Raw genomic sequence first — 15,547 nt, forward strand, 5'->3', positions numbered from 1 at the left:
TAGCTGGAAGAAACAGCCTGGAGGAGTAGGAACCGGCAGCCCCACCAGTGTAAGTCTTGCTAACTATAGCAGATCCACCCGCCTGGACATCCCTCCAACCTCAAGCAACCAGCATCACCTCCCAGTAGCTACCTCAGCAGCACCATGCTCCCCACTGTGCTTACATCCAGCTATGCCCTTTCAAGTTTCACCCTAGCACAGGTGCCAGGTACCTTCCAGGGTCCCTACACAGCTGCCCTCAATACCCTAGTGTGCCCTCCATCACCCCAGACTCCTTCCACTCACCCTGGCAAAAACTGCCAAATTCCCTATAGCAGCAGGTTCTTTTGCCTTGGAGCAGGGTATGGGGGCCATAAAATGGTGCACTGTGGTTCAGTGCAGATAACCTACATGTTAAGTGATGGAATGATTTACCTACATGGTCACATGTGGAGGTGCAGCTGTGGTGAAGGGGCACCCTGTGTAATTGTAATTGCTGTGGGGTGACAATGACACCCATGTCCAGCAAACAGCGCAGTGCCTAGGAGTGGCAGTGGGGGGAGATACATACGTTCTCAAAGGAGAAGCTGCATAAAGGTTTCATATCAAGAGGCAGGGACGTCATCAACTTTCATTTTTGGAAGTGTATCGGGTTCATCTCATTCCAGTTTCTGAGCGGTGTTTAACCAGCACCTCCTGAATTTTTTTAAGGGTGTTCTACTCCCTTACAATGATCGATTAGGTGGGCTCCACAGCCCCATTCTCCTGGTCCAAACTCTGGCTTGGTGCACAGCAGTTTCATTGTCAGCTCTACTTCTGGTGGTAAGTACCCTGTGGGGGAGCTTGGGGAAAGAGGGCTTGATAGCAACAAAGGGTGAAACTAATGGGAAAAGTGTGACCTACTATTGGAATTAATGGAACAAACCAAGTGCTGTTAAAAGCCAAATAATGTGCGTCCCCCCGCTCCCTCCCCACCCAAAAAAAAAATGCGCAGAGAGAACATGCAGTTCTCTCTAATAACTTTAATTGGGCTTCTCTTAAAGCCCAGGTTAGGTGCCTAACTTCCTTCTACTTTACGTGAGAAAGATTAGGTGCAAGGACTTGTCTTCAGAAGACTCAGTATGCTGAATAGGGAGACACCTTAACCAGGCAATAGGAAATACTGGTGTGAGTGGTGTATTTGAAATTTTTCCTATATTCTGAATCAAGGCAGCCATTAGAGACCTATGTGAAATAGGGATTCAAAGCCCGACCCCACCTCTTAGACACAAATGTATCCTGCAGCTGAACTCTAGGTACCTAAGAAGGTTTGTAGTGAAAACGTAGGCTTTTAGGGGGTCTTGGACACCTAAGGGAGTCAGCTGGAGATCTATAAACTGCCCTCTTGGATTTAGATGCCTAAAATGGGACTGCAGTAAAACGCAGGCAGCCAAGTTTCTCTGTGAATCTTGCCCAATGTCATTTTCAAATTGACACCGTCACTTCTTAGGCTTTAAAATGATCAGTGCTCATAAGCAGTAGGTAAAGAGAAGCACAGAGAGATTATAGATCTCAAGTATGGGAATTGCACATGTTGGTTCCAACCTGACCCTTCAGTGTCACAGGCTCAGGGAGCCTCTAGTTGCCCATTGATGTCAACAGGACTCAAGGCAGGTACTGTCGTCTTTCCATGTGCCTCACATTGTATTATGAGGTTGGGCCTTAGAACCTGATCCCACACTGATTAAACTCAAAGGGAGGCTTCTCATTGATTTGAATGGGTTTAAATTACGTCTTTACCGATATCCCTCAATAGGAGGATGATGTCTGCCGGGGACAGTGGGGGGATTACTAATGAGTTTTAAGGTGGCTGAGGAATCCAATTTGTGCTCTGCAAGTTTTTCCACAGACATGACAAGTGGTGGCTTGGGGCGGTGACAGCTGTTGGCCAGGATGTTGTGCACTTTCCTTCCTTCTCTGCTGTTTCTCCATGTCCTGAGCAAGCCAGTTCTCTTCAAAGTGAGCTGTAGCTTGATGTCTGGTGCAGCAGCCAGCAATTCTCCCAATTTGTAGGATTGATGCCACCCTTCTTAAAGTGTGCTTTCAGGGTGTTCTTGTAGCGCTTCCTCTGTCCTCCATGGATCCTTGTACTATGACTAAATTGAGAGAAGAGGACTCTCTTGGGAGATGGGAGATGAGTGTCAGATATCCACACACAGTGACCAGCCCAGCAGAGTTGATATTTCGTGATCTTTGCCTCGATGCTGGCTATGTTAGCTGCAGAGAGGGTGTTGGCATTGGTTCAGTGGTCTTCCCATCTAATGCAAAGGATCTTTCTGAGGCAATGGTCATGGAACCAATATATAAGCTTATTGATATATAAGCCAGGTAAAATGTACTTGCTGCCTTGAATACGCCTCTTCTTAAGGAAGACCACCTAAACAAATCTACTTAACTGACAGCGCTTTAAGTGAGGGACATTTTTTTACATAGTTCTGTTTATTTTCAGTTTATCAGCTTTATAAGTGTCCAAGCTATTTCTGCTTTGCCAGATAATTTCAGTCATCTCATGCTAAGGAAACTGCCCAAAATAGTTTGTTGGACTCATGATGGAAATGGTGGAGCTAGCTGCACGGTGTTCCTGCAGAACCCAAGAGAGAAGTGGAATAGGATGGATCAGGAGCAAATGTATCCACTTGGGCTTTAGTCATAGCTTTTCAGGCTGAGATGAGTAGGTCAGCAAAGGCAATGATTTGAAATGAAAATGTAAGCAGGAGGTGAAAAATGAGAATTGTGTTTGTAAGAATGCATGCCGACTGTGACATACTGATTGTTGTGTATGTGTACTGCTGCCTCCTGCTGCACAGAATGACAGACTGAAGTGAGGGCACATGAGGGATCATGTTCTCCACTGGCTAAAGCTCAGTGAAAGTATAAACACAAACACTTCTGTAGCTAAAATAACATCTAGTAGCAAAGTCCTATCTTTTGCTTTTCATCCAGAAGATCCTGACTCCTATTTTCCTGCTAATTGTGATGTCTATTTTGTATAAGCAGGCGGTGATTTATTCCATTATACATGTCCATACACATAAATGTGCATATATATGCACCTACTTAGGGAAGCGGGGGCACATTTTTGGAGAGTAAAATACATGCACACTAACCATCACAATGTGTATGGTGCTGCCTTTTCTTTAGTAAAAGCAAACATAATGTGGATTGAAGGTTTTAATACCATATTCTACTACTGTACTTGACTTTGAGGAGCGGATTTTATCTTCAGTTCCACTAGAGATATTTGAATATTGGAAAATAGGTTCTCAGTATCTGGGCTTGACTGACTATAATCTTTATAAACGATGTAAATACTGTATTATAAAAATAATTTAAAAGAGGAAGGGGGAGGCAGTGTTTCAGGGGAGGGCCTATTCATCTGCCGACAGAAATCCTACTTTGAAAAACAATTCTGAAACATCCTAGCCCATTCTATCAAAACTTTTACCTGTAGATACCAGAACTTTGAATAATTCTCTTGGCATAATTTAATCAGGTAATTACTAAATTTAAACGTTTCTCAGAAGTATAATACTCAAAACCCTTTAAAATGTCAGCCTAATGGAGGCTGTTACTCAGGAAACCTGTTCCTGCTTGTGGAGGTGTAAATAACATGATCTCTGAAAGAAACGTTAGCTGATGCCTTAGTGTCACTGAATGCAATGCTAATAAATGCAAGCAGAAGAGTTGCTCTGTACTCAGAAGCTGCAAATGCATATTGGAAATTCAGGTCCTTTCTGAAATGATTGATAATGAAATAACATTTTCCTGGGAGAATGAGACATTTTTCCAGAATTCCTTCCTTCCAGAAGTGGCATGACAGCAGTAGTTAAGTGAGTGTGTTAACTCAACCACTCAAATTTCCAGAAGCATTACATCTATGAATGGAATGAAATCTCAGCAGGCAAACAGCTACCAGGGTTTCTAATGGAGGGAAGAAAAATTTCAATCTTCATCCTTGATCTTCTACTAGGGAAGGATTCAGAAGGGTTGTGAGGAATAGGAGAGATGCTGAAGAGAAATTGAACTCAAATGAATTTTGCTTTTGTTTGGACACTTTATAACTATTCTTTGCTATATTAATTGCATATATTCTATGTAGGGGCTGGAGTGGTGTGGGTGCTAAGGCACAGGGTTGACAGCCCAAGGGGGTGGAAGCTCAAGGCCTTTGCAGAAGCACTCATAGACTAGCCTGTCAGATTCCAACAAAATCTGCAAATTTTGCTAAATACCTTATCACAAAGACAAGGAATATGTTTCTATGCTATGACATTGCTGACACTGGCAGTGTCAGCACTGAGGCCCACCAGTGCAAAACTTCCTGAATTTAGGAAGACAGTGCAAAACTTCCTGAATTTAGGCATAGTTTTTCTTATTCTTTGCTAGCACCTTAACTAGTATTACTTTCTGAGAGACCAAGTTTAGGAGATAACCAGCCAGAAGATAAGCCAGGGGTGGGCAAAATATGGCCCACGGGCCAGATATGGCCTGCCAGGTGACTAGATGTGGCCCATGGCTGCCCCTCTGGCGTTCTGCATGGGGTCAAGTCCCACCCACTTGCACCAACGCAGCACACACCAGGCTCCCATTAGTGCCCACAGGCCAGCCTTGGCCAGCGTGTACAGCTTTCAGCAGGGGTTTTCCTGGTGCAGCTGCAGCCAGCCAGGTGCTGTTTTGCTCCCTTCACCTCCAGCAGCGGCTCCTGCTTCTGGTCTTGCCTCTGCTGTCCTGTGCCACACTGCACCATGCCACTTCAGATGAGTGGGCGGGCAGCTTCAGTTGGGCTCCTGCCCCAGTGTGCAGGGTTCTGGCTCCAGCTCCTGGCTGCCTTCCAGTGAACCTTCCAGTGGAGTCCCACTTGCTGGGGCAGGAACCACCCAGCTCAAGCTGCCTGCCAGTCTGCCCAGAGTGGTGTGGTGTGGTGTGGTGTGGTGTGGCACAGCAGGTGCAGGAGCTATCACTGGAAGTAGAAGGTGCAGGGCAGCACCTTGACAAAAACTGCTCCTGCTCCTGCCATGCTGCACTGCACCATGCCACTCTGGGAAGATGGGCAGACATCTTCAGCCAGGTGGCTCCTGCCCCAGTACGTGCAGGTCCAGCTCCTGGCTGCCTTCCTGGGATCCACCTGGAACAGCCCTGCTGGAAGCTGCTTGGCATGGCACAATGTGGCAAGTGTAGGCAGGAGCCACTGCTGGCAGCAGAGAGGGAAGAACAATAGCTGGCTAAGCCAGGCCACAGGCACCAGCGAAGGTGTGGAGCAGGCTGAGCCAGCACAAGCAGGTGGGGCTCAACCCCATGTGGAGCACCTCAGGTGCAGCACAGACTGCGCTGCCTGGGTGAGCTCTGCTGCATGTATCCCCCAACCCCCTTTCCTCCCCTCATCCATGGCAGGCTCCCAGGACCTAGCACCCAGATAGTCCCCCCCTCCACCTACTGCACATGCACCTCCCCTTCCTCCCCCTCACACACATCCCTCCTGTGGCACAGCGCCTTTGGTACCCACCACTTTAAGGGCAGCAGAGCAGCCAGAAAGTGTGGGCCAGCCCTGATGAGGTGGTCACATGACCTCAGGAGGGCCCTGTGATTGAAGGAGGGGGCTGAGCAGCCTCCATTTTAGATCCTAGGGCTGAGGCAGCAGTTTCCTGCTGCAGCCATGGAAAGAACATGTCCCAGCTGGAGCTGCTGCTCACAACATCATAGAACATGCTTGAAGGTATATGGGCAGGAGCTATGGGGAAGGAGGAGGCTCCAGGTCCTGGGCATGACCAAAAACTGCACCCTGCTGGGGCCAGATGGTCTGGTGGGGCTACTTGTGGTGGGGTAGTCCCAAGAAATGCCAGGCCACTTGCCTCCCCAGTGAAAGATGAGTAAGGAGTGCCTTATAACCCCATCCCCATGGTTGTGGGTTGAAAGACCCAAGAGCTGAGCTGAGTTGATGGGCAGAGAGCTGTGGGACCAGTTGGTATGGGCAGGGAGCCCAGAGCTGAGTAGATATTGAGAGGCATGAGGCTCAAGGGACAGAGAACTTCAGCGAAGGGGCAGCAGAGTTGTGAGGGGAGAAGTCAAGCCAGCAGAATCCTGACTGGATGCACCCTCAACTGGCCAATGCTGGGGCCAGGATCTAGGGGAGTCTAAAGGGCCAGGAGCCCACTGCAAGGGGTGCCCAGAACCAGGGGCTTGGGGACTGACTGGCCTGTGAAGGTGGAGCCAGGGCCTGTGTGGCCAAAGATCCCGGGGTGCACAGCTGAGAGGGAGAAGGGTACAGGAGAGCTTGGCTGCCTAAAGGACGCCATCTATGAGGCATGGGGCACAGTAAGGGACAGTCAGAGCCATGTGTAATGCCCTTGGCATTGAGGTAAGTAAATGGGCAGCATCCCACGTGATTGACATCTTAATTATTATCATCAAGGCATGGCAGACAAGGAAGGTGGACAGTTAGCCCAGAGACAGGCAGGCTGGCCAATGACTGACCAGCTCTGGGATGCCCCCCTGTTATACCTCCCTATACACACCCCACCTCACCCCACAAAGGTCAGGAGCATGTAGGGAGCAAGCCCCAAGCCCCAGTCTGGAGCTATCACCGCCCCACAACCTGGCCCTGTTATGCCAGCCTCATCCACCCCTCCTGTTCCTGAACTCTGCTTCCCACCTGCAACCCCATCGGCAGTTTTGGTGAGCTGTTGTGGTGGTGTGGGGTGGGGGGCAGTGCTGACCCAGCCCACAATAGCTCATCAAAACTCCCCATGTGGCCCTCAGGCCCAAATAATTGCCTACCCCGGAGAGAAGCTGTCACTAACAGCTGGAAAAAGCAGGAGTGATAAAAATCTTACCCCATTTTACCCTACAACTGACATCCTGACTTTACTGGTCATCTGTTAAGAGGGAATTCAAAGCCAACTATATTGGTCATCTGTTAAGAGGAAGTTCAAAGCCACAGGCCTTCTACTATGAACATAGACCTCAAAAATTTTTGAGAGCAGAGGATAAATGTTTCTGACTTTTGGTGTCAAGAAATAGCAAGCTACCCCTGATCATCTCAAGTATACAAGGCAACTTTTCTTTCCTCTTTCCTTGCACGTTTGCTCTAAATAGGTTCATTTTTTTAAACAATTTCTTTCCAGGATACAGGAAAGTGGACAGTTGAGTAAACCCCTTAATATACAGTAGCTGAAACTGGATAGATAAAGATTCGTCTGATGATAGTAATCAAGTGTTGTAATGCTGTGGATAGAAATTCAGTATTTAAACACATTCAGACAATTTGTAAATACATATCAGTTAGATAAAAATGTGTGTAGAGCCACTGCACATACAGAGTCTGGGATGGCATCCTTATCAAATCTGTGTTGGTGAAAGGCAAAAGTGGTTTATGTATGTTGGCATTTTGGTTGTGGAGAAGTTCCCTTGCTTTGGTGAGAATATGGACAAGCAAAGACAAAAAAGATTCCAGATGCTTTTCAAAACATTTACCGGCTAAAAATGCCTTATTCCCCATAATTACTTGGACAAGGACATTCTATGGCATCTTCTCAGACTTGAGCAAAAAACCTGGTAGAAAAAAGAAGATGCTAAACTTGAAATAGTATAATGCAGGGACTGTCAATGTTTTCTGGCAGTAAGCCAGAATGACCCAGACCCTTCACTGCTTTCCCTGCAAATTGCTCTCCTACTAAAGCTTTGAGCACCCTACTGCAGCATAGCACAGGCAGAGCCCTCTGATGCTGAATGCTGCTGAAGCCACAGCTCTGTGGCCCACATCTGAAGGCCCACATCCACAAGACTGGATCCTTTGTGAGGGCCACAGGTCATTGACCCCTGGTATAATGGAGCCTCTGGAATACACAGATACCTTTTTTTACTGTATTTAATCTAAGACACCTGTTACCAACACTGAGGTGGGAAACTTCACAGCAAATTCACCATATAAACTGTTGTTTTGACTAAATGCTGTTACGCTTCTTTATCATTTGAATCTAAACAGTATTATACCAAGCAGATATTTTTACTTCCCTGTACTGTATGAAGGAGATAAAAACAAAAACAGTCTAGTTTTCGGAGCTGCAAAGATCAGTGCTTTCTTTGATCATCTTGTGATTTGCCTAGCACTGGTACCATACACAAACACGTGCAACAATGCCTCCCAGTAGCAAAATAAGGCTATTCTTGTAGCTCAAACTCTAACGCCAGTATGCCAACCAAAGTCTAAAAGAGCAACAGACCATGAATCTAACTCTGATTACCCAGTAGTGTCTAATGCTGATTTCACCACATAAAGTTGAATCCTATAACATAAAATCTAGTGCATAGGAACAAAGTTAATGAAGAGCTCATATAACTGAAGTTTGAAAAATGACATGGATGCGCATTTTACTGTCTGCTCTTGTGCCAAACTGGATATTTCAATTCAAGTTTCAAGAAAGCTTTCCTATCATAATCCACCTCTTTATAGTTATCTAATCCTGCAAATACATTATCAGAAATGTGTGTGACCTAATTGATGTCAATTATTTTCCATATTTAGAAGCATATGGGTGGTCATGTTGATGCCACCTCCAGATTGCACTAGGATGTATCACACTGAAGCACAATGTGTTCACTCCATATGCTAAGCCCCCAAATGTAGTTGTCTCAGGATAACATGAGTTGCATCTCAATAAATACAACTGAAACCAAGACTATTGCTGCACATCCATTAGTGCCTTAAGGAAGCTATGTTACATCTATGTTGGGGTTTGGTGTGTGGCACTCCTTAGCATGATCCAGAAGCAGTATAGGTTAGCATTTTGTACCTGCATGCAAATGAGAAAGAGGGGGGAAATGTTCCCCTCTAGTGCTTAATGCCAAAGAGAATACTTTAATACCCGTTTACATGTTCTGAAAAATTTAAAGCTTAGCTAGTATAAGACTTAAGGAAATATACTAATAGAAAGAAGACTAGATGTCTTGGACATCCACAGTGGGGTGGTTTCAGTAACAGACTGTCCTCTACTCAGGATTTAGCAACTTTAGGAAACTGTTTTCCTGAAATTTCACCAGTATCATTTTCTCAGGGCAGCACAGGAACAGTTTGCTCTGGACAAAAAGAAACAAAGGACTTGGCAGTGCATTTCCTGTGGCCTTCGGATGCCCTTGCTTTCTCTTGTGATTCCTACCTTCCCTCAACCTCATGACAAAAGCCTGGCTGCAAAAGAGACTTCTAGTCATTGACTCTGATGCTCCTAAAACTACCACATCTACCAGAGATATTTCTGAATTTGTGACGTAGCTTGAGTTGAGGGGGGTATGATGCTAACTGTGCATCCCAAACCCTGTAGAGACTGTGCGATGGATCTAGAAAATGAATGTGGAGTCCATAAAACATGAAAGTGGAAATAAAGCTGCAGAGATGGCATACAAATTTGCTTCCCTTTCCAATCGGGTTCCCAAGTCTTTCTGCCTCTGTAGACAAAGTGAAAGTCATCCATGTGAACAAGACCAGCACAACTAAGTTTCATATATTCCCTACACTAATGCTATAAGTGGGATAGAGGCTGGAGTGAAAGAACAGTGTGGCCCTAAGTAACACCATAAGGTCAACACTGATGAACAACAAATAGAATATTTGTGGAAGTTGGCTGTGGCAGGACACTATGTGCCTGCCACTTTAAGGGCCTGGAGCTGGCAACCAACAGGTGCCTGATGAGGGCAGCCATTTTGGGAACTGGGGCTGCCCATGTAAACAGGGCAGTTCTGTTGCTGGTGGCCAGGCAACAACATTGCCTGGCTGGAGGGCTGCTGGTATCATCTACAGGTAAGGGAGGAGCTGTAGGGGATGGTAAGGAGGCTCCTGATCCTGGGTATGACCTAAAACTGCACCCTGCTGGGAGCGGGTGGCCCGGTGGGGTCCCAATGGTGTGGGAGCCCCCAGGAAATGCCAGTTACCACCCCAGTGAAAGGTGGGTTGGGATGCCTTAACCCCTATCCCCCACAACCAGGTGGGTTACCCCTTGTTTTGGAGGGCCCAGAGAGTGGACCCTCGGAGAGAGGAAAGGGACATAGACTCAATGCCTGTCTGAACTTCCCCTGACTGGCCCATGCTGGGGCCAGGACCAGAAGGGTCAAAGGGCCGGGGGCCCACCGCGAGGAATGCCCAAAAGCTGCGCGCCTGGGGTTCTGACTGCCCGGGAGGTGGGCCAGGGCTAGTGAGCCGAAGGCCCCAGTGGGGGGACCACACCCAGATGGGGAAGCAGGTCCGGGAGCTATGCTGCCCAATATGAAGGCGGATGAGACCGCCTGACGAGAGGATTCCAGGTTGGGGTTCAGTCAGGAGGATTCTGGGGCCCTGTGTGGGGGCAGATGATAAGAATAACATTGAGATGCTATCTGCGAGGCTTGGGCTGAAGTGTAGGGTTGGAAAGGAGCCGCAGATAGCGCCCCCTGGCATCGGGGCAGGAAATGGGCAGCCTCCTGCTTATTAATATCTACTAATGAAATATAACAACAAGGTGTGGTGGGCGAGAATGCGGGCAGTTAGCCCAGGAACAGGTGGGCAGGCTGCAGGGAAAGTGGTCCTGAGGAGGCCTCCGTGACATTGGCCTTGCCTTAACTCATATAAGCCACACCTGATTCTTTGCTTCTAAACTAGCCTTGGATTTGCTAAGAGAAGCTCAGAACCTTATGGGAATAGCCTTCATGTCTGTACTTGGGCACTCCAAAGTCAAATACAGGCAAGGAATACAATGGGAACAAAAATGAGAAACAGCAGGAAAGCCACTTAAAGAATTAAGCTCCTTAGTCACGGTCTGGCCCATTTGACTTCAGTGCAAACTGTATGAAGGTATAAAGTCTGGCCTGTATGGTTTATAACTGAGTTCAGCTCAGGTCCTGGGTTATCCTTGGAAAGTCTAATTTGTCCATGCAGTTTACCTTTTCTTTTTATTTACCTTTTGATTTATAAAATACAAACATTGGCAAAAAGCCACAGGCAGATACATAACAATTGGCTTTAACAAATAACTTCTGGAACAAATCTAAAAGGAAAATGGCAAAGGAATCAAAGCAAAAGGAATAAAAGACAAAAGACCTAATGAACTTGAAGATGTAGCTTGCTGAGTTTATGAAACGAATGATAAAATGTGGTTGCCTGAAATAGCACGAGATTAGACTTCATGACCTGGTAGTTGCTGTCTAAACCGATGCTCCTAATATCAGTATCTGCTTCTTTAGTCATTACAACAGAAGGGTCTGATCCTGTAGCTATCCTCCTCACTTCACCAGGCTTGTGCTGTGGTTCTAATACCTGAGATTATCATATAAATGGAGCTGTGTTTTATTTTGCAAATTGCAGGATGAGCATTGATGATATCAGCAGCACATGGCCCAACCACACTTTTAGTTCCCTTTTTCCTACCACTTCTTTGCCAATATCGTGTAAGTACTATGAAGAGAGATTTTCTCTGAGTGCAGAAAGGCTTTCTTGTGCAAAATTCTGCCAGGAAAACAGCTATCAGCTCTTCCGGGCATGGGTTTTGAGCACACCGACAAGAATTAAAGCCAACCAAGAGATAAATGAGTCACTTGGCTATAACGAAGGTGTACTAATACTGCCAATTTTTTCATCTGTGTGAAGATATCAGAGAGGTCTGTGTAGTTCAGGTGAATCTTGTGCAGTTCCATTTTACAAGTAAGTGTACAGGAAGGGAAAAAAGAATACATTCAATACCAAGTGTCTTCATATAACCTTGTACTCTTATAATTTTTAATTCAGCTAGTAAGTGGTTCTTTAGTATTTTCTGTGACATTATTTGTGTTTGGTTAGTTGCTTTATGGGTTTTCTTCTCTACTGAAGCAAATTGCTCTGGATCCAAGCTGGCCCCAGTCAAACCTGGTATAAGTGGGTATCTGGTCATTCAGGCTGGGAATCAAAGGTGATCAAACCTAATATTAGCCACTTCAACTCTGTATGTGCTTTTAGCTATAGAAACTGGTGGACCTTGCCCACTATAATGGATCATCAGGCTTGGGTGGACATTTCAATCTGCCTGGAATAAGGCATCTTCCTGAATATCTCTTTCCCTCCATTGACTGTTCATAATATATATATATTTTATTATTATTCATAGGATCAAAGCCTGAAAGAAATCTCTTTGAATTCACACAGTATCTTAATACTTAGATAGTATGCAGTCTTCTAATAGCAGTGGTAGGGACTCATAACTTTCAGTGCTTGAGAAGATGGGAATGTTGCATTAACTTTGATGGAATGGAATAAATGGGCTAAGAGTCAAAGGTGTTAACATGATCCTAACATTAAATAGCTAAACAGGATTTGGGACCCTCATTTGTGACTGAGAAACCTTAGTGGCAATGTAATTTTGGAAAATTGAAAATTAAGATGTATGAGGAAAAATTAGTTATAAAAACAGCATACGTTTTTAAAATTGAAATTGAATTTTATGCAGAAACAAAATTTAAAAATAAAAAATGTAAAACCTTTTCCAGGGAGAAGATAGTATCTTCTCTTAAAGTATCTTATTTATCAAGCAGTCCTTAGTTATGAAGAAGGAATCAACTGTTCTTAATGTTGAGTTCACTGCTGTGAATGGTTATTATTTTTCCTGGTTTTGATAAAAGTTACGAAGGTACAAATGAAAAAAGACAGAGGATCCTAACAGTGACAAAAATGTTATTAATACATTGTTAATGCTGTTTAGATACAAAGTGGTCAGTTATGAATGGATGCAGCTGCTGTTTTGAACCCTGGATTTCTTATGATTGGAGAAGGCATCTGGCTGCTCTGATAAGGAACCTCCCAGTCACTGCCCTTCTCAGGCTTGGCAGAGCTGGATAGGGACCATCTCAGCTACTGTGCTGTTGCCATGTTGTACTGTAGGTCTTAGGGTCAAATAAAAGCTGCTAGGGGAAACGGAAAGATGAAAAGGAAAAGGAAAGAACAGACAAAGAAGGATGTAATATCACACATTGAGGCTATTGCTGACCTAATGGTGATGGTCAGTTAACTCTGTGGGTACACTGTTCTAGACATAAAGGCTACTTATGGATGTAAAAGAAAATTTAAATAAAAGGTGCTTTACTTTAAACTCAGCATGCCCCTTTGCCAAACCCAGTGCACGACCAGAAGATGTATTGCATTACTTGGACCAGGCTCCCCCAATGTCTGTGTAGATCGGGCATTTCAGCAGGGCTTTTCTGGCTCTTTTGTCTAATAGCTGATTGAATCAGCTCATAGATAAAATCACCAAAAAAACCCAACTGAAGAACCTGATGTATACAGATGCTGCAGAGCTGGGTCAAACTAGTGTGCTGCTGCTTCTGGTAGTGTTTTCTTTTTTCACATCCATTAGCAGACATTGATGTTCAAAGCTCACCAGTGAAGGGTGGTTTGTTGGTTTTTCCTTAGAGCAGTGGTTCTCAACCTTTTTTCAGTTCAAGGCACCCCTTTTTAGACACAATGCAACCCGCAGAATTATGCCAGCTCTTAGTTTTCACTTGTTTTTTGGCTGTAAAAAAGTGATAGAGCATCTTTTCTGCTGCCAAAAGCCCAGAAAGACCACAACAGGTCAGAATGTTTTTATCACAGTGGATTCCTATTTGAAATCTCTGGGTTTATCTTGGAATTTTGTTTGCACACCTAACAGTGCTAACACTGCATGACACCCTGTGCTATTCTGGAAAGTACCGCAAGGCACCCTGCCACTGCACCCTGGTTGAAAATCACTGCCCTCCAGAATCCCCTGCCATTCCATTCACAAGGTCTTCTGACCCACAAACCCTTGATTTTTGAGAACAAAGGGGTGGGTGGAGGATAGGCTACCCCTTAATTATTCTGTTTGATAATGAAGTCTTCTGTCTGACATCAGTTTTGTTCCATTCATTTCTGATCCCATTTTCCTCTTTTTACCAGTCATGAGCTTACCACAGTATGAGGATATATCAGTAGCCCTTTTTGGTTGGGGCAAATGTAGGCTTTCTGACTCCTTTTCATACCCCTTCTATCGACCTTAATTTATTGCAGAATATGGATCTCACAGCTAGGATAGGTCTACCAAATCCTAGGTCTGATAACTGAGCTGAGAAAGAAGGAAAGCAACAGGGTACTTAACACTTCCTTTCCAGAGGAATCTACATGTTGGCAGTTCTACCATTCCACTGGGGGAGAATAGTAGTATGGAGAACAACCTCATCAGCGACCTGGCAAATGGGATGAAGTTCACCCTCAGCAAGTTTGCAGTTGACACCAAGCTGGGCGGGAGTAGTAGATATGCTCGAAGGTAGGGTTGGAATTCAGAAAAACCTAGACAAATTGAAGGATTGGACCAAAAGAAATCTTATGAATTTCAATAAGGATAAGTGCAAAGTCTTGTGCTTAAGACAGAAATATCCTATGCACTGGTAAAGGCTGGGGACTGACTGGCTAAGTAGTGACTCTGCAGGAAAGACCCTGAGGGTTACAGTGGACAATAAACTGAATGTGAGCGAACAGTGTGCTCTTGTTGCAAAGAAAGCTAACAACGTACTGGGCTGCATTATATAATGCCACCAAATCAAGGGAAGTGATTATTCCTTTCTAGTCAGCACTAGTGACACTACATCTGGAGTCCTGTGTCCAGTTTTGGGCCCTCCACTACAGAAAGGATGGGGACAAATTGGAGAGAGTCCAGTGGAGGGTAACAACAATAGTTAGGGAGCTGGGGCACCTAACTTATAAGGAAAGGCAGAGGGAACTGGATTTATTTAGTCTGGAAAAGAGAAGTCTAAGAGGTGATTTAATAACAGCCTTCAACTACCTGAAGAGTGGTCCCAAAGGGGATGGAGCTGTAACAGGGATAGGCAACCCTCAGTACATGTGCTAGAGAGTGGCACATGAAAACATTTTGCTTGGCATGTATGCCACGGGGCAGACATTGGAGACGTGGCCAGAGCTGCGCTGCCACAACGAGGATCAGGCCCTTTGCATCTCGCCTGCCACCCAACCCTGGCACACCAACATCTTACAAATCAAGGTTGCAGGTGTTTAGCACTCTGCCCAAACATGTTGCTGCCCCCTGAGCTAAACTGTATTCAGTGGTGGCAGATAAGTGAACAAGGAGCAATGGTCTCAAATTAAGCAGTGGAAACAGGGAGAAATTATTAAAGAGGAGTAATGCCTCCTCAGCTCGCAGTTGTAGGGAGGCAGTTAGAAAGGCCAAAGCTACCATGGAGCTGAGGATGGCATCCCAAGTCAAGGATAACAATTTTTTTTTCAGATATATAGGGAGTAAAAGGAAAACCCAGGGCCACTACTGAATGGGCAAAAGCAATTGGTGATGGGGGGGAGGGGAAGGCTGAACTCCTCAATGAGTTCTTTGCCTCAGTGTTCCTAAACAAGGGGCAAGACAAGTCTCACAATGGGATCATAGAGAAACAACAGCAGGGTGCCAGACCACCAAGCATTGACCCTGAGACAGTGCAGAGTCACTTGGAAGAACTGGATGTGTTCAAGTTGGCAGGCCCAGATGAGCTCCATCCAAGGGTACTGAAGACACTGGCTGTT

At 45.4% G+C, this 15,547-nt stretch overlaps 1 protein-coding gene across 3 annotated transcripts in view; it reads left to right on the forward strand.

Moving 5' to 3' along the window:
- Window positions 1-618: 618 nt before the first annotated feature.
- Window positions 619-15,547, forward strand: part of FYB (FYN binding protein) — a 94,181-nt gene continuing 79,252 nt past the window's right edge. For 2 of the 3 annotated variants that reach the window (XM_019517933.1, XM_019517935.1), the window contains exon 1: window positions 619-801. The gene's annotated coding sequence lies outside the window, so the exon portion shown is untranslated. Of the gene's footprint in view, window positions 802-11,595; window positions 11,678-15,547 lie in introns of those variants that run through there. The other variant, XM_019517934.1, reaches the window with a different exon arrangement.

Source organism: Gavialis gangeticus, unplaced genomic scaffold, assembly GCF_001723915.1.
Source record: "Gavialis gangeticus isolate Ggan-Ray unplaced genomic scaffold, GavGan_comp1, whole genome shotgun sequence".
Classification (NCBI taxonomy): domain Eukaryota; kingdom Metazoa; phylum Chordata; order Crocodylia; family Gavialidae; genus Gavialis; species Gavialis gangeticus.